General features: G+C 31.9%; 1 protein-coding gene and 1 long non-coding RNA gene across 4 annotated transcripts in view; one reads left to right on the top strand and one right to left on the bottom strand.

Annotated features, from left to right (window-relative positions):
* Positions 1-514: 514 nt before the first annotated feature.
* Positions 515-24,195, bottom strand: part of LOC140666043 (uncharacterized) — a 182,303-nt gene continuing 158,622 nt past the window's right edge. For all 3 annotated transcript variants that reach the window (XR_012046690.1, XR_012046693.1, XR_012046692.1), the window contains one exon: positions 515-910. This is a non-coding gene — a long non-coding RNA (uncharacterized lncRNA). The remainder of the gene's footprint in view (positions 911-24,195) is intronic.
* Positions 10,615-24,195, top strand: part of LOC140666034 (dipeptidase 1) — a 140,018-nt gene continuing 126,437 nt past the window's right edge. The window contains exon 1 of the mRNA XM_072892750.1: positions 10,615-11,522. The gene's annotated coding sequence lies outside the window, so the exon portion shown is untranslated. The remainder of the gene's footprint in view (positions 11,523-24,195) is intronic.

The raw sequence follows: 24,195 nt of genomic DNA, 5'->3' as shown, positions 1-24,195 counted from the left end.
CACCGTCGTCGAGAACTTTCCTCGAGGGAGGATCTCGCGATTCCGAGATGTCGAGCGTGTTCTAATCTGCGCGATCTGCGATTGTCGCGCGCGTATATAAGGATTGTTCAAATAAGGAGGCGACGTGGCCGCTATGAAACGCAATTCGTTTTGACAAATCGAGGTCACGTGCAGAAATTTACATTGTTATTAACAGTTTTACGTAAAAATATGTTTTAAAGAGAAAGCCATCGTTATTTGCGCGTAATATTTTAATATCGTAAACTTTTAAATAGTTTAATGAAACAGAAAATAATGAAATGACGTTTTGTCATTCACTTATGCCGTACTCTATTAATAATTCTCTATTAAGAATTTAATCAATTTAAAATTGATTTTCTGCTCTGACTTCATTAAAAATAAATTTGATAAATGCAATGACAGCGAAATAAAGAGATGCTTTTATATATTAAAATATATATATATATATATATATATATATATATATATGAAAGCAACAAAATGGTTATCATTATTTGAAAATCGCCGATTAATCAAGCAAATTACTTTTCATTACTGGTTGCCGAGTGGAAAATTCTGACAGATAAAATCTCTGATAAATATATAAAAGGTGCCTTGAACTTTGAACACGGTTCAGTGGTTGCGTTTTTAAGATATTGCTCTTGTGGCAAAATAACCAAAGAGAACAAGATGGTGGAAAGCTGGATGGGAAGATCCAAGGAGAGAATTGTCGTTCCTTATAAGAGTAGAGTTAGCGAAAGGGATGGGGAAATGCATTGCTCTCGAATATCCTAACAAAAGCTTGCCCTGTTCTCTCGATCTGGAGTCACCCGGTATAAACCGCTTCTCGCTTGAAGTAAGAAGAATTCTTCACGATGCAATGTCCTTTTGTCGGTTATATGCTCCGTTTCTGTAAGAAAAAGTTTCTGAAATTTACGGATGAAGCTGTAGATTTTCAGACCGAAAATCAAATGATACCAATAATTACTCAACTCTTATATTAATGAGAAATGTCAGCTGATATAATGCTATAGTCTATTGCGCTTGCCATATAAAGTGACTCAATCAAAAAGATACATTAAAAATATGTTTATTGCTTTTGAAGATTATTAGAAATAATATAAGAATTAATTATATAATTTTTAAAATTTTCTATTTTACTTTAAAGAGAATTGACCGAAAATAAATGACCTAAAATTATGTAATGTTTACTATTAATTGCTATCAACCGCATTGCTAATTTCCCGAGAATAGCAAATTTCATTATTCGTTAGTGGCGATTGTTGGCGATAGTAATAACATCTCGCGTGACGATTTAAGGAGAAGAGACGAAGCACACATTGGTCGCTCCCAGGCAATTCATCTTTGCCCGCAAAGAGCATAGCGGAGGACACTACAGGATGGGACCGAGAGAGGTTCACCGCGAGTGAGTCGCTTGAGAGAAGAGAAAACGAAGAGCGCGGCCAAGGTCCGAGACTCTAACAATAAGTGGATACTGAACAAACACTAGAGTGAACAAAGAGACCTTTGCGGAGCATCTAAGGGACCCTTCGTCGACGAGAGCAGGATTATGCGAGCAGAAACTAACAATAAAAGACAAAGAGAGAGAGAGAGAGAGAGAGAGAGAAAGAGGTAATTGTGAACTTTTTATTCAAACATTTCACCAAATTCTTCTTGCAATTTTGATAATCAATTTCGAGATGCTGTCAAAAATAATTTCTTATATCTGTTTAGTATAACGAATATTTACGTAGTGGGAAGAATATTTAGCATCCTTGTTTTGTACCTATGTATTTACATGGCATCAAATTATTTCTGATAAAAACTATACTGACAGAATCTTTTATCAAATTGGAATGTTTTCTGATTAAATCATAATAGAAACTATCATCATTGTCATTATTATTGTTTAACTATCAATTGAATATCAAGATTTTATCGTTTATTTATAAATTCGATTTAATGTAGTAGTATTGCGACGTCAAATATGTATGTAAAAAACAGTTGACTGTAATACTACGTTCATAGTACATAAAGTACTCATAGTAGTTTTTTAAATCATCAAATAGCTTATCCGAAATACATAAGTCAGGAACGTGCTTTCAATTAAAATATCTTTGAAGCTATAATAAGAAAAACTAAAACAACACTTTTCTTATATAAGATGTAAACTATCGATTGTGACCTCATTGTTATAGTTATATGTGCAATTATTTCTTTAATGGTATTTGTTGATATACAGATATATCTTGCATCTTTAAATTTTTTACCAATATGTAATTTGCTATCAGTATTATTTCCAGATTGAAAGAGTGGAATAACATAAATCTTTCAAGTATCGGGAAATAATTGATACATAAAACGAGAAATAATACGAATTATTGATATAATATATGAGTGAGTAGTCGCGTGCGCGAAAGTAGGGGAATGAGATAGGTCTCGGCTACTACGTACGTAGTAGCGTGTACGAACAGCTGATCTGTTCAAACACGCGCGATCGCGCTGAGTCGACATGCGTATGGATCATCGACATTAACGGTCAGAAGAGATTTGCGAGTTGAAATAAATCGCGAAAATCGCAAAATGTAGCGCGATAGTAAATCTTTAAATTATTGTATATTAATAAATTATTGCATAATAAGTTGCATATATATATGATTTAAGATTTTATTTAGATTTTATTTCAAAAAGCTTTAAATATTTAATAGAATATTTACAATAATTATAATATTCCTATTTATATTTACAATAATTATAATATTTGTATATATTGATTTACACGTATATAATTATATGCAGAATATTTTAATATTAAACATATTTATATATAAAATTATTTAAAATGTATATATATATACAAGATGATTCAAAAAAAGAGAGACCAATTTTAGATGTATAAATATAGTTATTAAAAAAAATCATATAAATGTGGGTTCAAAAGTGCTTTTGTTTTGATATTCCAAATTTTATAATATAATCCTTCTAATTAAGTACATCTAGACGTTGGTGGGTGGGAGATATTAGCATTCGAGTTTATCTTAAAGAGAAAGTATCTAAAACGCTGAATTGTCACGAATCGATAGCATAACTGATCAAACGATTCAAATGTTGCGAGCGCATTCGATGCTTAAAATAATTTCAGCAGTTTTCAGCTACGAATTCGACGTGTCTTAATTTAGTTGCAACTGCCATCTAAAGTATTATACGCCCGAGTACGCGAGTGCCTTGCAAAGTGTGTGACCTTTGTTTTCATTATGCTGTGGATGGTTCGTCGCATCTTGATTAATTCGAAAGTGTCGTGCAATGTCACGCATTTGTTTTCATCGTGCCGCATAAAAGACTGTAATGAAATGTATGAACTTTCCGCGAGAAAGTGCAACGTGCAAATCAACGAACAACTTGATATAAGAGAAGGAGAAGACTTAAAGAAGGCAGAGCAATCTTGATATAATTATATATTAATTGTTATTAGTATACACACGTATTAATTTAATTTAGTTATTTGAATGGTTTTAAACAAAACAGAATTAAAGAAAAAGATTTATATAAAATCGATACATGATATATTGTAAAAGTTTATATTCAAAAAATAATCTTCAGAATTTATAAACTTATTCCTTTAAATATTGACTTATTATTGTATGTATTAAATTTTATTTAATATGTATAATAATAATTTTTAAAAATACTAATTATATAATTTAGGTTTTACTATAATTTAAATCTTACAGTTGTATGTTACAGATCAACGTAATATCAAAGTTAACTCCATTGTAGTAGCATGAACCGTTGAATGACAAATTTTTATTATTTGTTTATTGGATAGAAACGCCAAGTAGGTATATTTTTAATTTTTTAATTTTTATTTATTGCATATACGTTTATAGATATTTTTTCTACTCGACCTGTATTTTCACTTTTTTCTAATCTATATTTCCTTTTATATCGTGCGTGATTGTAAAATTCTTATGTAGTTCGATTTGCAAAATGTCCAATCAAGATATTATCAGTCATTTCCCGGGATAACGTGGTTCTCGATATCTCTCGCGATCGATACCGATCCTGAATTGCAAATAGCGACATTTGTCAATGTGTTTCCGAATGGCGCTTAATGAAGCGAATTAGCAGTCAGTCTGATTTGCATGTAACAATCTCGGTTGTTAAAATCATGTCAACAGGCTACTACTTTGCTTTAAAAGAATGTGTTAATTAAAAAGGCGTATTCTCCCTACTTTTATATACGCATATATATGTATATAGAAGATTTAACCGAAACATTAATACGTTAATGAGATCTTTGATAACATAAAAAATGTATTTGGTTTTTATTCTGAAAATGAAGAGACTGATCGCGCAAGAGTTTTTCATTCGTGCGATCAATTAAATATTGGTAATAAGACATCTTCCGTCTTGATTCGGATTTCGCGCAGAAGGAGCAAAAAGGGAGCACAAAAAGGGAGTACAAAAAAACATAAATAGAACGTATAGAGATAACGCGAAATAAAGGCGTTGTTCCATTACGGCGAGCATCTGCCGCTCGATGTTACAATATATCGGCTAACTTTATCTGCGCGCTGCACTCGAAGACGATAATTACCTTCCTTTTTCGTGAGCCCTTCGAATCTCGCGCGAGTCGTTTCGAACACGTTCGAAGAGAACGTCGAATTGCTTTTTCGCCCACCGTGTGAGTCGATCTGCGTCCCGGAGGAAGTTCAACGTCGTCGTTTTGACACTTTTATCGGGGAGTAATCGAGATTAGGCGGATAAGATGATTAATTATGTGACGAGATAGGTAGCGTCATACCAAAAGTATATATACCATCGTGCGAAGCGAAGAAAAACAACGCTTTAATAAATTTGCGCGATTAAATAGTTTTAGGATTATAAAGTTACTGCCCGCTGTAGTACTGTGAGATTCTTATCGTTTACATCAACCAAATAGTATTTAATTTACAAATATCTTGAAACAAATCTTATTTTTAGTATGTACAATATATTTTCAATTGTTTTTTTCATCTTTTGAAGTAAAAAAAAAAAAATATATATATAATATATATAAGAGAAATTTAATCCAAATTATATAAATAATAAAAATGCAATATATATAATATATTGATATATATAATAATTCGGCTTCGTTATCTTCGTTATTTAATCACATTTCCAGCATTACGTTAAAACTAATTATTCATGCATCGATTAATATGCAATGTATTTATTGATATAATTGAATTTAGTTGTCGAGCGATCATGGTTTAAGTTTGGTAAAGGAAAGTAAACAGAGGGGGGGGGGGGAAATGTTAAATCTGTTCAGCTGTCACGTCAGCCTAGACCATCGTTTCGATATCGACGGCTGCATCGTGTCAATGATGTATTTTTAGTCGATGAATGTTGTACGTTCACTCTCTCCCTTTTTCTCCCTTCTCTCTCTCTCTCTCTCTCTCTCTCTCTCTCTCTCTCTCTCTTGGCGAATTGTAGTCGAAGCTGCAAATTGCCCCGTCGTCCTTCCAGCGACCTCTTCGGATTGGTCCACCCTCTGACTTTGTCCTCTTCGAAACGATCGCGCGGTCGAGTGGACTTTAATGAAGACACAGACACAGCGCGGTTCCGGTCGCGTCTCTAACAAGATAATCAAACAAAAATCGATTCTCCGGCCTCATCGCCGGGTCGTAAATGACGTCCCTTCAGCCTCAGCCCTTTGGGCACTAACCGCTTTCTTCGAGTGGGTGAAGACCGACAGAGGTTAGTCAAGCGGACGAGGACGACTAACGTGTATTTAATCGTGACGAACTACTTGTCGATAGTTTCGGAGTTAGCGTAATGAAAAGGGGAGGAGAGAAGCAAAAGTTTTCAAGCGACAATTCCCTTGCGGCACCGAACGTGAATAAATAATTCAAGATTATACTTTCATTAGTTATTTATGGCAGACGATATTTGTAAGGAATCAGGAAGTATATATGTACTATAAATGGCGCTAAAAATTCAGATATTCAATCGTTAATTAATATTTAATGAAAATATGAGATACAATAACGTCTGATCGGCTTTGTGGAGATCTAATAGAAATTCCATCGTTTTTGTCAGGCGAGCCCCGTTCAATGAAACGATTGCTACCAAAGTGATGGCAAACGAATCAGAGTTTATTGTCGCATAAAAGCTAGTATTTTTCATAGCCATTAAAAAAAAAAATTCAAAGCCATTCTGCTGAACGCGTTACTTTATTGTGAAATTTATCCGACATGTCAAACAGCATTTCTTTTCACGATCGGGAGCGAAGGAACAAATAAAATAAAGGATGCGTTTAGTATTTTGCGATTCTCGAATTTATTGTTGACAGCAAATAAATCCGAGACGGATTTACACTGGCCTGGACACTCGGTATTTCACGAAATAGTGATCGATGGGCAAATACGTCTTTGCCAATATCACCGGATGCAACGGCGCGGCGCGTAAAGTACAGTAACGGCCAATAATAAAAGGGTTACGACTTTTTTCCTGCGACGGTTGAAACTTTACGAGGGCGACGGTGGCGATGCCATAATTCGTAGTGGCGATAGACATAGTTTTAATTAAAACAGAATTTGCGTCGTTGTTAGCGGAAATAACGTGGGCGGAAATATTATGTGTCTCGTAGCCGAAGAGAAACAAAACTTTAATTGGTACGAACGCGTATGCAAGCAGCACACGTGGATAAGAATCTGTGCGCGAGATACGATTGGCTTAATTAATTAAAGCCCGAAGCCGCTACTATAAAATATGCAGACGCACATTGGTCGAATATGCGCTAGAAATGTCATATATTATTTAATATTTGCATATTTGATGCTGTAATAACATTCATGCGCTATCTTTGGCGCTACGAGAACACACATCGATAATTTTTTTTCGCAATATATTGTTATTTTATACAGAAAACGTCCCACAACTGTCAGACCATCTCCGAGGATTTCTGTGTAAATTAAAAATCAATTCCATCTCAGTGGATGCTTGATGAAAGAACACTACGTTTAAATTCGTTTACATTCACGTTGAGTAATTTTGTTTTTGTCCTTCGAATTAAATTTCCATTAAAGAAAAATTAGCACTTTTAATTCATTAAATTATAATTTTATTAAATGTAATTAGATCTATCAAATTATGATACTATACTGTTGAGCTAAAAATCTATTGCTAATAGATCAGATCTGTTATTATAGAAAATCAAGAAAGTTAGCGAAAAAATATTCATTTTTTTACTACATCTTTGCTACACCGTCATACCGATGGTGGATTTATATTACAGTGTGTTTGACAGTGCCGCGTGAATTCGATGATCCGAAAAGCGTTTACAGTCTGAAAAGAACGTAAACAAAGTCACTGTCGACGCCGGCGGAAGCCCGTTTTTCCAAACTGCGAGCCGATAGACGAACAGCTCTCTGATAACGCGCTCTCGGTGTTTATTTTTGTTTGGTTTCTCCGTTACACCAACGTTACAGCAGCGCCATCGTTGCAGGATTATTTTTTTTTTTTTCACGAACACCCGTTCGTGGCGGATACGGTTGAAGTGTATACCGATCGGTAATCATAACGTTGGCCGATATGGCGTCCGTTTACACGCAGATTCATTAAGCTATTAGAGTATATATATATATATATATATATATACACCAGCAAAAAGCGCGCTCACCCCAAACTGGACGTGCGTTTACGGAAAACCGATACTCATTCGCGAAGGCGCGATCGCTTTATAAACTGCGAAATATTGATATCGTATTTTTCGCCGTGAAACTGACGAATTTCCGATTGCCGGGATATAATTTTTCGACGGTTTGCGTGGAAGTTGTACTTCCTTGGCGAAAAGCCGAACGATTGACACTCTGACAAGTTTTGTGCTGCAATGCGACTCACGTAGCGACCCACTGGATGAAAAATCTCGATCATAATTCATCCCGAGATGTACTCCGTACTTTCTTCCTTCTAACAGGCATAGAAGTCCTCGCGCACGTGCATGTGTGCATATCACAGGTACGGATGGAGATTGCTCGAGAATATAAAATTACGTAATAGAAAACTGCACATGAGAAGACGACATACACGATATTCGCGATACAACGCAGAGTGTCTTCCTTTTCTCTTTTTTTAAGTCTAATAATATTTTTAGAGAATTTGTAGAAGAAATATCATCATTGTATTAATCATCGTTGTGACGAATAATATTTAGACATTTATTTTATTATTAAATTCGGACAGTAATGTGTATTAATACCTTTCAAATTTAATTTGATAATGAAACAGAAATTATTAATTAATTATATTATTTTTATATTGCCAAAAAATTTTATCAATCCTTTAAACTTGACGATGTAATATATATATCTATATATCATCAAGAAACATGGTAATATCTCAACTCCAACTCATGTGCAGCAACAGGAAGAAGTGTATCTTTGCACGCTCAGTTGCAAATATCTTATTGTAAAAAACATTTGTATATATATATATATATTTTTTTTTTTTAACATAAATATGATATATATACAGCTATATATATACCCTCCCCTGCTACAAAATATATTTTTATACAGAATTTCCCACAGCATAGTATATATGTATACATATAGTAATAAAGAAAACAATCAAAGTAATTAAAAATAAAAAATCCATAAATCAAAGTAATGAGAACTCATAAAGCGTGTTCAAGTCAAATTTCAAGATTTATATTGTTGTACTTTTCGTCGTGCATCTGATTGACGATCAAAATGACGCAGTAATAAATGTTTAATTATATGTTCGATTTGTTGAAAGTTTTTTGACAGTTTGGTAACATTTCATATTTCATAAACAGAGTTAGTAAATAATATATTGATATTAAGAGAAGTGTATTAATTTAATATTATATTTATTAAATTCTTAAATTGTTTGTTCAACAGCTCTTTATCTTAAGTGCATATTTCTCGAAATTTATTCATAGATTTAACACACAAATTTATAATTTCAACGAAGAATCTGAGCAATAGAGATAAAAATTATAAATTACGTTTTGTTGCAATTCTTACGAACAATAATTATTTAACACACGTGATACTTAAAGTCAAATATATTTCATACTTTAACTTTTTCTTCCTACTTAAATGTAATTTGTTATTCAGATTGATAACGCACAGTAAGATACAAATATATATTTTATAGTAGGTATGTCAAATATTTGGACAATAAATTTGTTAAATATTAAATAAACGTAATAATCAACTTGAATGCGATATAGTGTGCTATTGTTTATGTGCTACGACTTTATTATTATTTGCGTGATGACGACCCGAGCTGTAAAGTAGTGATGCGAGACACTCTGATATTGTCAAACTCCTATTCAAAATACGATCACGAATATCAGAAAATTCGCTAATTATTACAATTGACAATTAACGAACTTCAGATAAATAACTTTGTAATTTTACTGTATAATTTTAGATAAACAATTGTTTAATGTATTATAACTACTGATATACATATATCACGATGATAGATTTTTATCAAAGTGTGTATACCATACAATTATTTATATCATTTCAAATAAAAACCGTGGCGACAAGGATAAAAATTATAAATTATTAATTATTTTGTTGTGATTTTTACTAAAATAATTAAGAACAATAATTATTTTTTTGAAAGATGCTTAAAGAATATCAAATATATTTTATAGCATTTAAAATTTTTTATTGATCTAAATGTAATCTGTCAGGTGATTTAAAATTGTATAATAATAAAAATTGCAAAATAGATCAAAGTAATTATATTAAACACATTAAAGTAATATAAAAAGCAGTAATATAATGAATCGCTTAATTAATCATTAATTTAAAATTAAAAAAAAACAAAGTATTTTGCATAAATTTATTTTAATAATAATAATATTAAATTAAATATATTGATTAATACTACATTAAATATATTGCACAACGGAATAAAATAATTTACTTTATATGGTGCTTAACGCTCATTTCCTTATGTGTTGTTATTTATCGTGAGAATCGAGATCTGTCGTGTGAACACAGTCAACAAATCTAATTATATTCTTAATCATTGTTATCCGTATTTATCTTATTTTGACTCATAAATTCATTTCTTTATGTTAAACTGCAACATAAATAAATTATTATTTTATTTTATTATTTATTTTCTTCCTATAAATTATCTGTAAGCTTAATTTTGTGCATATACATAATCATAATATTCTCTTGTATAATAAGACATCATAGGCTAAAATTAAATTTTACTCGTTTTAATTTCACAACCTAAGCAATAATCGATCAAGTGACAAATAATTAATTATATTTACGAAAAACATAAAAATTAATTATGTTATAATTATATTATAATGTATTAAATATTTTAAGTATTTGGCGCATTTATATATTATTATAATCTCTTGTGATTTATTTTATAATTAAAAGAATATTTTATAGCGTTGCAAGAAACAAATTAACAAATTACAGTTTTGTTAAACATATCTAAATCTCTTTATTGAGATAAAAAGTGTAATATAGATAATCTTTTAATTGTAAAATATATACTAATTTATATTATATTTAATTACAATTATATGTATAATATAACTCTCCCAAAGGGTACACCTTGGCGTTGGTGGGAGAGCTCAGTACCTGGAAGGTTTATCCTGAAGGGAAAGCTAAGTACCCTAAGTACACACTGCATTGTTGGATTTTAGTGTGCTGTGGATTATTTGTCGCGGAAAAACGCGACGAATAATCCGCATATCCTGATTTTGCACTTATAATTCGTTGCCGAATTAAAAATTTCATTAAACTTTGCTAGAAAATGCTCAATGAAAACTCATCTGCTCCGACAAGTGGTTCGATCTGAATCGGCAAAAGTCCAGTCGATTATTTGAAAAAAAAATGCGATTATCATCTCGTGTTTCTTGTCTCATATACCTATAGTGTTACCTTACATGTTTTCATGTGTAGCCTACCGTGAACATTACGGCTTGCTTTTTTTGAAGACCTATGGGTTATGTTATGCCTTGAAAAATTGACTAGGATAACTTAACATTTGTTTGCGCGCGATGAGAAGTTGATTCCTATTTCTTCGATTGTCTAGATAATCAGAAATTTCGCGTATAAGTTGTAATAATATCATAACGAATTTTATTTAAGCAAGTTAGTCACTCTGAGATCGGATATGCTGCGAGACAAGAATTGGAACTTTAATCTTACCCATCGATTCCGTGTTCTTCCGCTTCAGGTTAATCCTTGCTCGAAGTTATCTCGTCGATTCGAGGTGCAATTCTCGTGCGAAATGGTATTGTTTTGTGATCGCGGAATTCGGTAGTGTCGTACAAAGTGTTGTCCGTCCAAGTGCGGGAGTGTCGTGCAAAGTTTCGCGCGTAATAAACTGTATGAACTTTTTACAAGTGAATTGTACAACTTTTCAAGAGTACAACATGTGGCTTAACAAACTCTGATGACTGACGATTTTGACAATTTGGAAGAAAGGAAAGGTATGAGGCGCCAGCAAGCAATTCTGGAGTGAGTATTTATTATTTATTTATTTTTTATTAATTGTTTATTTGTACAATTTCAGCAAAAGAATATTAGAGAAAAATATTTTATTTTTATAATTAGATATTATTTTTATATAAATTTTATGCATTAGAGTTTTTAGTTAAAAAAGTTTATGAAAGTTTAGAAAAGTAGTTTCTTCGAAATTTGTAAAATTATTCCATTACATATTTGTTTATTATTGCGTCAAATAGAAAATTTAGCGCAACAATTGAAGTTACATTTAAACAATGTCCAATGAACGATCGTAGGTCAAATACTGACTGTGTCAAGAATGATACAAGCTATGCATAGTAGGTGATATACTAGCCAGAGTGTGTAGCGAAAGGTATGTAAAGTATCTTCGAAAGCATATTTTCGACAGCGTATTTTATACTTTACTTACGTGCAATGTAATTAGAAATGTTACCGGTGCATTTAGCTAAAGTATGCGATTAAGATTGAGAGACACATAGAGATTAAGATACACGATTATTCACGTCCGCTAAATCTCGGTTTCTCAAAAAGAAAATAGATATTTAAATTTTTTTTGCCCATTTCCTTAATTTTCACTCACTATATCTTTTATTATCTCTGTCAAGCTTATGATTAACCTCATTAACTTTTGTTTCTTCTTTTGTCCTTGTCGCTATTTACTTTAATATTACGTACGTACTCGCTAGAATTCGACCAGTGACAGACGAATAAAAGAGCATACCAATTAACGAACGAATGGAGTCTTTTACCTTCATAAAATGCCTCACAAGTTTAATTTACTTAATCTTCTGCATATTTACTCAAAGTAAACGCATGTAGAATAGCAATAGTACTCTTTTTTCTTTTATCATTTAATGTACATCATTCTTTTGTATGGTAAAATTAATTAGAATTTAATGCAAAAAGAGAGACCTACGAGTTTTAATTAAAATTAAAATAATCTTTTTTTCTTTCTCTTAATAATAAGATTAATTAAAAATGTTGGCTATTATCTCTAAATAATTTTCTAATTATTAAATAATTACTCAGAGATTTTCTTTTTCATAACATAATAACATCTGTTATGTTATCGTTAAAAATCATTATACTCGATTCCATTTATGTTATTTCAATTAATATTTTGATACAAATATGCATTTACTTTTATTTTTATTTTGGAAAACTGGAAATTAATAAAGCAAATTATTTTAAATAAAATGATTAATGAAAAAGCATTTCGTGTAAAATTATGAAGCGGTTATTGTGAAAACTTAATGAATTTTAAAAAGTATAAAAATTGTGTTAGATCTTATGTAACATCTTTTCCTACTTCTTCTTTTCAATTTAAATAATTTAATCATCTTCCAAAGTAAACCTTGTAAATTGGCTTTAAACATACTCATCTTTCGATTCTCACTTTTCCCTCGCGAGCGTTTCACGACTGAAATTATTCCAGCCTTTTCAAGACGTGTATCCATCAACGTCGTTCAAACGTCGGCACCTTTTATATCTTCCAAAAGTTAATAATCGTTTCCTCTTTACAAGGTAAAGGAAAACACAGAAATCAACATTCAATTACACATGCACTCCTTTTAACAAATAAAATATTTAATATATTTATTATCTATTTTTTTAATTCAAAATATTTAATGTATATAAAATTATAAATTTTTTAAAAATTATACTGTTTTAAAATAGTGTCAATCAATTGTAAACAAAATAGTAACTCAATTGTAAGTAAAACAGTTTAAATCGTGAATTTTTATTTTTTAGATATATGTAGATACTATATGAAAACTTGTAATTTTTATTATTAAATTTCTAAATAATTTTTATTATTTTATTAAAAATGAGAGTTTTTATATATATGTATTATTTTTCTATTAGATTTATTATTATATACTGTAAATATACTAGATATATTTTTTAAGAAATAGCCGGCCCAATTTCGTCAATTGTTTTATGTCGCTGATAAATCGTTTCGCTGATTCTTCGTTCGAAATGGAAAATATTGTATATATTGCACTATTCTTTTATTCTTGCATCTCTCTTAAATATACAGAAGAGCATTTTTTCAATGACGGAAACAACCGCAGGAAGCAAATAATTTCTGTTTATTTTGTATCTCGTTATTTACGATGTCGTGAATATTTATAAATAATGCGGCGCTTCGCCGCACTTTTCCCGCTGCATTCTGCCGTTACAAATTCCAGTAAACTTGCGAACCTTCCTGTTTAATGGCTTTAAAAAAATATTAACTATCTTTACTTTAATGTCCAGTTAATTACGTTGTATAATCTATAATTTTGAGAAATGAAAGGACTAGCTTATTCAAGAAACATTTACATTACATAAGATGTTCATGTCAATCAAATTTATTTATCTGTTTAATGGCCTTAAAGAATATTCACTTTGCATTATCTTTACTTTAATATCCAGCTAATTACGTTGTATAATTTTGAAAAAATGGAAGAAGCTTATTCATTAAATTTATTTTCTAAGAATGATCACAAGTAATAAAATGCAGAGGTTACATGTATTGTACTTTGCACTATTTCTCGAAATTTTATTGCATATTTCATTCATTTACATAATTTTTTAATATTTAATTTATTATACACATGTTCCTAATTAATTCTGAAATTAAAATGTCCACAAAACAGCGATAAAAAATAAAATATGTGTTTTTATTCTGAGAAGCTTAATTTCTGAGAATCTCGATAAGTCATTATAATTGTCCCAAGAAATGAAAATTGAATTTGACCAAAGAATGCATAGACAAAAGGAAAGGGAATTAGGAATTCTGTAGAGCTACCGTTACAAAGAGTTAATATTCGAAAAATGAAATCCGCGAGTATCTATGGGATTAGTTCTGCAAATCTGCGAATCAGGACGCAGAACAATCGGGAATATGATTCGTGCCTCCCGAGATGAGAAGAAGATATTCTCGCTCTTTTAATCTCACGACATCCGCTCTGCTTGTTCCGTGCGAAACAAATCACTCTGGTACGCTCGCTTTATAACTCGATATCTGGGTACATATACCAGAGTTGCACGGTCTCATTGCAAATGAAATATAGTAGATGGAAGCGTAAGAGAAAGAAGCCGCATATACATTCCAGTGATAAAACTCGGCATAAATTAATCTGTAATACACATTTTTGCATTCCGCAGACATTAATTTATAAATAATAGAACAGTAAATAGAAGAGTTCTTTGTTGAACAAAATAATTTTGAAATGTCCCAAAAAATATCATATTAATATTTATGCAGAGTACAATTTTTATAGATACAAATCTATAAAGTATTTTTTTTTTTTTTTGCATCATGATTGTTTGAAAATTCTTTGCTTAAAAGAAAAAGACATTTATTCGATTTATGGAGCTATAAAATATTTATTAATTTTTTTATTTAACAATTCATTATCAGTATTTTAAATCAAAGTAATGGACTAATTTTGCACTAAGTTAATGAACTAGTAGATCACAGTAAAATCGACTGATCAAGAACGAAAATTGAATTTTGATCGGTATTGTCGAACGACTGCGTATCGAAACTAATGACCGAGTTTTGCCTAGCATTGTCTGCCAGCCTAACGCTACCGATTCACCGTAAGTGCAACGAGATCAATTATTCCAGTTTCCAGCTGCACGAAGTTATCGGCCAAACTCGATGCACGCAACACAATCGCGCGATTATGCGATTAGGGGAATCGAATTATTATTTCCGGGTGCAAAGAGCGCGCGCGAGAGAAACTAAACATCGACGAATTTCGTGACAAGGCTAAATCAGTATAAACTAGTTGGCAGTTTGTCTGCTATTAACCCGTCGCCATTGAAACAGCTTTGACGTTATGAAGCGCGAGAACCTTGGTTCTTAATTAATTTAAGCTCCAGCGGCGTGAACGACAACATGTATCCCGAGAGATGTTTAGGTCACGACGAACGGTCCGATCTAAGGAGTAATATTCGTGTGCCTTCTCGTCCATTAGGCTAAAATATATCGGGAAGGATGTGTGAAGCTCCGATATACGATACAAGCGGTTGAACGATGCTCAATCTAGGATAAGAATCGGTCACAGCCGCTGACCTTCCCCACGGCAAGTCCGCGCAGCATTCCAGCGAGTTACAAATGTCCAGTGCGCCGGCTTATAATTGGTACGTGTCGAACCAATACCTGGATACTCGGGATACCGGATACCGTGACTCTAGGAATGTTTGCTTTTGGCCGGCATCGCCACCGCCGCTGCCACCCGGTCTGTCCGCAGCTTCTTGGTTCGCTGCAGCGCTGCAGCAGCATTAATTACTACCCGTGCATCCTTCCTCCTCCCGGTCGTCCCCTCAGTGGCCACCTGCCCGCCCAACTATGTCTCCCGATGCGGTTATCGCTGACAAGGTTGCATTCTGAGCAAACGCTTCTCGTTGGAGAATCACGCAGTTATGGGCGTAAGGTAGATATGAATATAGATTTGATTATATGCGTCACGATGGGAATAATGTTATTATAATGTGCACGCGTGTGTATTATCTGTGCATCATATATACATAAAGCTGGAATATCAACCAAGACTTGGAAAAGAAAAATAAAAAAGTCGAAAATACATATAGATTTTAATTCTTAACAGCAGATGTTCCAACAATGATGCATGTGCCATTTTTGTCTTTTTTTTTATATATATAAAAGAGGTCAAAAGTTCACATTTTTTTATTAAAAAAAAATTTTAAACTGCTATTAATTTCAATATAAATTCCATCCAAGTTGTTAAAGTTAGTTTTTACTGCGAAATCCCTAAGAAAATGTATCCTTTGAAAAAAAAAAAAAAAAAAAAAAAAACTCTTATCAACATCTACGGTAGAATTCTAAAGTCGCGGTTCAATAATTATAATGCTGCGGCGAGCTTCAACAAAATAGAAAAAAGATCGGTTTTATCACAAGGCGATACATGTTATCGCCGATGGATTTTATCGTCGCGCGATATGGAGCGTACAACGAAATCGATAGTGGTTTTGTTTCTCCGAACGCGTACTTTACAGAATGCACCCTGTATGAGTATACACCCGGATGAACAAACGAAACGTAAAAATAAATTTACGCCCTTTAATATAAATAAACGCTTTTGAAAAATCAAAATGAAATGGATTATATCGGTGCAGAATAAACTTTTTATTTTAGACAATATAAATATAATAAGTGATATGTTATCTCTCAGTTATAAAATAAAAACATTTCAGATTTAAAATAATTATTAAATTATTGTTGATATTTTTTAGATTACATAATTAATATTATAAATGTTGTAGAAAAGAGATATTAAACCGATATATATTTTATTTTCAGTTTTCAGTTCTTTTAGTTTCAAGTTGAAAATAAAAATATATATGTACAGATAATTATTATAAACTGCCCCCTAATCAGATTGTATCACAGTTTTGATAATAATGTTTCAAATGTGTGGTAGAAAAATATAAAATGTAATTTTCGTCAAAAACAAAATAATGACAAAAAATTTTCAAAATTCTCTACAAATTGATATTTAGCATAATAAATATAAATGATAAATGCACAAACTTTTGCTAATTAATTAACTAATTGTAAAAAAATTTATATCAGAAATTTATGTTAGCTCTGATAAAATGCAACATTTAATTGATAAGAAATATGAGTATGTCAGCTTTAGTATATATATTTTCTCTAAATAAAATAAATACATTGCTAACATCAATAATGAAAAAGTAGAGTAAGACGGATAAATGTGTTTGCTTTTTTGTTAAGAAAACTGTAATGCTTCATTATTGGCGCGTTATACATTCAGTTTGCCACGTATATAACTGCATCTAATGTTTACAGGCTATCACGATGTGGTTGCATAATATTGCACCCGAGATTAAACTGAGTTGTTGCAATTAGGTTTTGTTACGTCGACTATTTGTGAAGCAGAATATCCAAAATATCGTGTTTTCATCGTACCAGGAGATCATGTAAATCGCAAAATTTATTTTCATGTTGTTGTATATTTGTCAAATATAAGCGGTTGTGGAAAATATCGAGGCAGCGTATAATCGTGTGGATTTATATCACCAGGTACCCGATGAAAGCTTTAACGAGTCATATAAATCTCATTCGATCGCATAACGATAATATGAGCCTCATAGGAAAATGTGTGCAAACTAGATGTCCATCGCATCGTGCAATATTTTTATGAGTTACAATACTTTTACAATATAGTGGGTATTTTGCAGATATATGCAGATTTTCTTGCAAACATGTATCTTTTTCATTTAAATAATAAAATGATTTAAAATGTATATTATTTATGAGAAAGAAAAAGAAAAAGAGAAAAATTAAAATATAAAAATATCGCGAAGTTAAAATATAAAATTTTTTAAAAGTATATGTCAGTCTAAAGAATAATGTTTAAATTGTGATTTTTTTCTTTTGTTAAATGAACTTTTTAATTAAACTATTATTAAATAAGGGGCCAGAATTATAAATATTCAAAAAAAAAAAATACGATATTGAATGAAAGACTTGGGAAAATATTTCTCTATATGTTTAATGTTCTTTGAACTGAATAACTATGCATGCAAATCAAATTTAGTGTTTTGAGAGGATTTATCGTGCATGTGTGACGTGGAATATTTGAAGGGAACGCACGCGTTCGATTTAATTTCGTGAAAATAGAATGATCGAAGTTATTCGATATATTTGGTAAATTTATTCGCATTATGTGCCACGGGTACCTCAAATAATTTACAGCATTTGAGTACACACTGTAAACGCAACGCGGTAAAATACTTAGCATTAAAGAGGCTAAATTTTTGTGTTGCAATATGTGCACATTATTTCGTCTTACCTAACTCTCTCACGTGTAATTAAATTTTTACTTTTTTTAAAGATTATATAATTTAGATGATTTTTTTTTACCTTATTTTTTGACTAAAGCCTTAATAAACACAAACAAATAAATAATAAAAAAATGATACCAGATCAAAGTAATCTCTTTTATCGAATTTCTTATAAAAATATATTTCATGTTCTTTCATGAATGATATCTATTGGCGTGATTTTTCATTCGAGCAACCATCGACATCTGTTTGAGCATTAAAACGAGTTTCATATGTGATATTTTACCAAAGCTGGAAATAATTCGGCACTGGCATAAATTGCGAGAGGATTCTTTCCTGAAGGAAGCGCATGAAAGGCGCTAAGTTTCCTTTCGGAATCTGACGATGCTTGAAAGCTTTTTCACTCAAGCTAACGAGTCCATTATAAAGTTTACACCAGACATCAATAAGTTGCATCATAAAACTTTGCTCGCGCGCGCGCACACAAAATAACGACGACCTCTCGTTTCCTCAAGGGACGCGAACTGCAATCCCTTACGCAGTCCGCAGATAGAAGGATTAAGGATGCGCTGAGAGCTCTTCGTGTCGAGGCATAATCGAGCGCGGTTAATATCCATTATGCACGTGTAAGGTGCACGTGTGCATGCGCGTCGTACAATCGAACTATGTCAGTTTGAGGTCGGTCGGGTCTGGTAATCAGAACTGCACCGCGACCGGGAGGAATTTCAGCAGGAACCGAAGATAACCCCGACGATAGCCGCAGGTTATGGGCAAACACTTCCTCGCGGCCGCGAGCACACCTGACGTACACTGTATGCATATGCGCAATTGAACAAGAGACAAGTTAGAGATGCCAACTATGTAAGTGCTCAAACTGATAACTATTATCATATTATAAAATGAAGAGAAAAGGGAAAAAAAATATTTTACATCTTTTGGCACACGGTATTATTTACAATATTAAAGGAAAAAAATATTAAAATTAATATATCTCAGTTTTAATTTTTTACAAAATTAAATTAAATTTTTATAATTTTATATATAAGCTTGCTAAATCGACTCTATTTTTCAACAATTAAGCGCTGCACTTTTTGGAGCCTATATAAAATTGGCGGGCTTAATTAGTTTACTCATCAAAAGTCCATAGTTTGCATATTCGTTGCTCGTTTATATGCTAAATCAGTTTGTACAGTTCTTAAAGTTTAAAAGTTTTTCCAGTGACTTTCTTTGCTGAATTACGTAATCTCAAAATTGTGGTAACAGAATCTCTTTCTTGATAATACATTATGTTGTAATATATGTTCGTAAGTTTCTAAATCTGCTTTATTTATATTTTTATTTTTTTTTGTCCTAACTTTTACTATAATTTTTTTAAATTGATATATCAACTTTGAGGACTAATTACTTAAATTTAAATTCTTATCAAAACTTAAAAAAGTTTATTTTCTCAACTTAAAACATAATAAGGAATAGTTTAGTACATATATATATATATATATAAATTTTTTTTTAATTTTTAGTTAAAAATTGCAACTTAAAATAAAAATAATGTGTCGATTATTATTTTCTTGCTTTTCAGTTTTATTTGCATAAAATGTGTGCAAAAATATTTTCGAAAAAATTTAAAACAGCTTAATTAAAAGTTAACAAATCGAAGTATGATGTGAACACACTTTCGATATTTCGAATATTATTTTCTAGTTTTAGTTTTCATTATATTTAGCGATTTTTGGATTTCGTCGGATATCATAATTAATAGCTAGCTTTACTGAAATTGAAAATACATTTCTGCGCTGCCTCGTGGAGAGAGGGCATTTGCAGATAACGTGTGAAGAGGCGAGCGAACAAACTGGGAATGATCGGGCGTCGAATCGAAGTTACAGGTCCGGCGCGATCGTTCATCGTGACACGGAAACGATGAAGAATAGTGGCAAAGGCGGGACGAGGGAAAAAGTAATAGTAAAACGTTCGCAAACAACGAGGCCGGCTTATCAGCTTTATTTATTGCAATGGGAAACCGCAGCCGGGTGCGCTTTCGGAGCTTTTCCAAAGCTTAACTCGACCGTGGCCGGGGGCTTTCGTGCGGCCAGGTTGCAGACGAGGGTCGTCACGAACGGGCAAAATTTCACTTCCATCGACGTGGAATGATTCCGCTGCCGTACCGAGGAGTTCGTAATACAACGTGAGCAGCAAGTGCTATTGTGAGAAACTGGAAGAACCGATGTCGCAGTTCAGCCAATTTCCCATGGCTTATCTTTCGCTTTCCTCTTCTCTCTCTTTTTCTCTTTTGTAAAAAAAGTACAAATATTTTATTTCAAAAAATTATTATCTCTTTCGTTGCTCTTGGAAACTTGTTGATCCGCTCAAAATTGACTAAAAGTGTTGAGTGATTTAAATAATCAAAATCTACTTGAAACACTATATTTTGAATGTAAGAAAGAGAACAGAAAGAGAATGTGCAACTATTTTTTTTTTTTTATAAAGTTCTAGGAATGCGGAACCTTATAATTTACTATCTTTGTCATTGTATCTCACCTTTGTCAGTAAAACCACCATAACTTTGTTAGAGAACATTGTTTCGTGCCTAAACTATGTTGATGAATTTCTCTGCTCGATGTCTCTTAAGTGACGCATTCATAGAGCGATATGACAGAGTAGCAAATTCTTGCTGAGACATGTGATATTGCGTTGAACATACATATATCTAGCGAGAGAACTATTTACTCAATGATAAATATATAATAGTTTTGCGACAAGAAAAATCTTGTGTTAGCTCCGTATTTATCGTACTCGGAGAGATGCTCACAATTTCGACGATCGATGAATATACATTAGATAACAGTGTTTACTCATCTACGCATTGATTTGCGTTGAGCATTAATGTAATGAATTCATTAGAGGAGCAACGTTACGTCCTGTTACAGTTAAAGGCTATTTACTTTGTACATAACAGCGCAAAATACTCAAATAAAAGAGTATAATTAATCGTGCCAAAATAATCATTTGATTTGGCACAACATGTTCATGTGTATTTGCATTTGTATAATATGTATAAACGGATTTACTAAATAATTAATATAAATTTTACATATCACTACATTAATCCTTTACTTACATTATCTTTATATATACATTATAGATTTATAAATATAATTAACCGTTATAAATCAAATTTAATCATAGCATTGAGATATGCAAAGTTTCGAAAACTTTTACCTTAACTCGAATTTAATTAATATTTTCACACTTTTACAATATATATAAGTCTAATTTTTCTATTTATTATAAAAGAAATTAATAAAAATAATCAGTTTGAAAAAAAAATTAGAATAACAATAAAGAAACAATGATAGTATAATAATAAAATAATAATAATAAAAAAATGAAAGAAAATTAAAAGAATTTATTTGTTCCAAAAATTACTTGGGAATTTTAATTTGACTATAATACTTTTGTAAATTCCAACTTGTCAAAGAAGAAAATGCGCAGTTCTTCTCGGAAATCGCCATTGTGACAAATTAAACCTTTCAGAGCGAATATTCAATCGCACGCTCTAAATTGCAAAAAGAGCATACTCGTGGTTTTATTTAGCACGCTCGGTCTCTTTGTTTCATTCATTTTCGATTTAATCAAGGTATGAAACAATAGGTTAGTTAACTTAATTAAATTAATTATTAGATAGTACATGTGCGACTAATGCATCGCATCTTTTTGCCAGTGCACTCGTTGCAAACATGGCGAAAGGATTAATTGGCACTCGAAGAAATGAACGCGAAAGGGACGAAGATCAGATACGATGCTCCTTGTACAAAACGCCCAGGCTGTGCTGCACTCCTGTTGTTTGTCGGAGACGCAATAGAATTTATGCGACACACTATTCAGCATAATTACGAGTCTCCGGTGTGCCGCTTGTTTTCGCAGGATGCCGGAGGAGCCACGCGAAGTCGTACAAAGTCCGCGTACAGAGTTCATCGCGAATTGAGTAGTATTCGCGTCGTATAATATATTTAAATTAAATTGTGAAATAATTTATCTCCTCAAAGGTACAACGTAAAATAAATTTGGAAATTTCAACGCGACATCTTATATTCTACATAACGCGAGATTTGAAAAATTATAATACCCCCAATCTTAATAACAATATCAAATATATAAGTTTATATATGTTGTCAACTTGTAACTCTTAATTAGTAGATTTTAATTTCTAATTATTATTTACGCCTTCCTTCCACAAACTATATTAATTCTTGAGTTTCTGTTCATATTTCATTTCAATCTATACAACCATTGTACGTAAATAACAAAGAAATCACACAAAGAAAATATATCAAGAAAAAACATGAATTTAGACAAATTTACATGTATATTCTTGCTAGTAAGAATAGTGATTGCAAAGATAATGATATTTTCTATTTTTGAAACAATATTTTTTACACAGAAAGTGCATGCAACTCCGTAAAGATCACTGCTATTAAAATTTTATCGAATATAATAGTCTCGCATCTCGCTACTTTATTATTAAATTTTCTCTGCTTTCTACCGTCATTAAATCGTATTCTATGCTTTCTTTGAGCGTCCAAGATATTGAAACGTGCAACGTTCTATCAATTAAATGAGTCTTTTAAAGAACATCAATCAATTTGCCGCAAAGTGACATCCAGCATAGGAAAATCTAATTACATGATTTAGATGTGAATGAGCAACGTTAACAATCTCGAAAATGTATTGTCATAGCACAGTGTTTGTTTTATACAAGGAATTTAATACATACTGAGCACGTGTATATCGGCAAATAATTATATGTTACCGTAAATAAGTATGCCATTTATAACGATAGCCTTAAGTATACCTAGTGGTAAAATTAATTGTTTGTCTCTATTCATGTGAGAGTGATAATTAATTTTAGTTCGCGCGCGGAAATTAACGTTTGCACAAATATTACGATCATTTCTGTTTCGTATAAAATTTTATTTTATTTTATTTTGAGTCATACGTTTAACGTGTATGGTCTCATCTATCTTCTTAGATCTTTAAAAAGACTGAAAAAGCATGGTGTACGTTATTTCTTTGGTCTTATGATAATTTGTAAATTTTATCATATAAATTCTCTTTTTTTTTGGAGCTGGAAAATGTGTGTATAGTCGAGCTGCTATATAGATACACACAGCTGCAAGAAAGTGACGGGTTTTCTCGCGACTGCGGCCTTTCGGTGACCAGTGAAAATTAATGACTATTCCGGCAAGGATAATTAAGAGGTAATTAAGAGCACTTGCTCGTATTTCTTCTCCGCGATATGTTGGACAAGCTCAGCCTAATCTCATTTAAAAATGTCTGACTAGGATCCGAGCAATTTTACTTGTGCGAAAAACGAGTACGTTTCCTATCTCTTTGCCTTACTTTACTTGCGTTGTCTGACTAGAATCTGACTGATTCTACTTGTCTAAAAAACTGATATGTTTTTTTATCTTTTCGCATTGATCTCGTAAAATCTTTTGTAATACATTGTGATGAAAAAAGTTGATATAAATTGTACCTAATTCAATTTTAAATTTTATCTTTAATATATACGTTTGAGATTTTAATTTGTTAATCGAAAATTCCCCCTCTTTCTCTCTCTTCCGCTCTCTTCTAATGGAAAATTACTATTGCGGTTTCGCCTGTTCTTGCTACATCTTGTGCTACAGACCGAAATCTATTTATTCGGTATAAACGATCGCAGCTAAGCGATGTTGGGGGAACTCGATTCGCGTCGCGACGCAAAAGGGGCGGAAATTTGCCTATTTGATTATCCGCATGGATTACATCCGAGTTACTTGGACAATTTCGTACATCTGCGTTT

This window comes from Anoplolepis gracilipes, chromosome 5, assembly GCF_047496725.1.
Source record: "Anoplolepis gracilipes chromosome 5, ASM4749672v1, whole genome shotgun sequence".
Lineage (NCBI taxonomy): Eukaryota > Metazoa > Arthropoda > Insecta > Hymenoptera > Formicidae > Anoplolepis > Anoplolepis gracilipes.
This window is presented reverse-complemented; position numbering and strand designations above follow the sequence as displayed.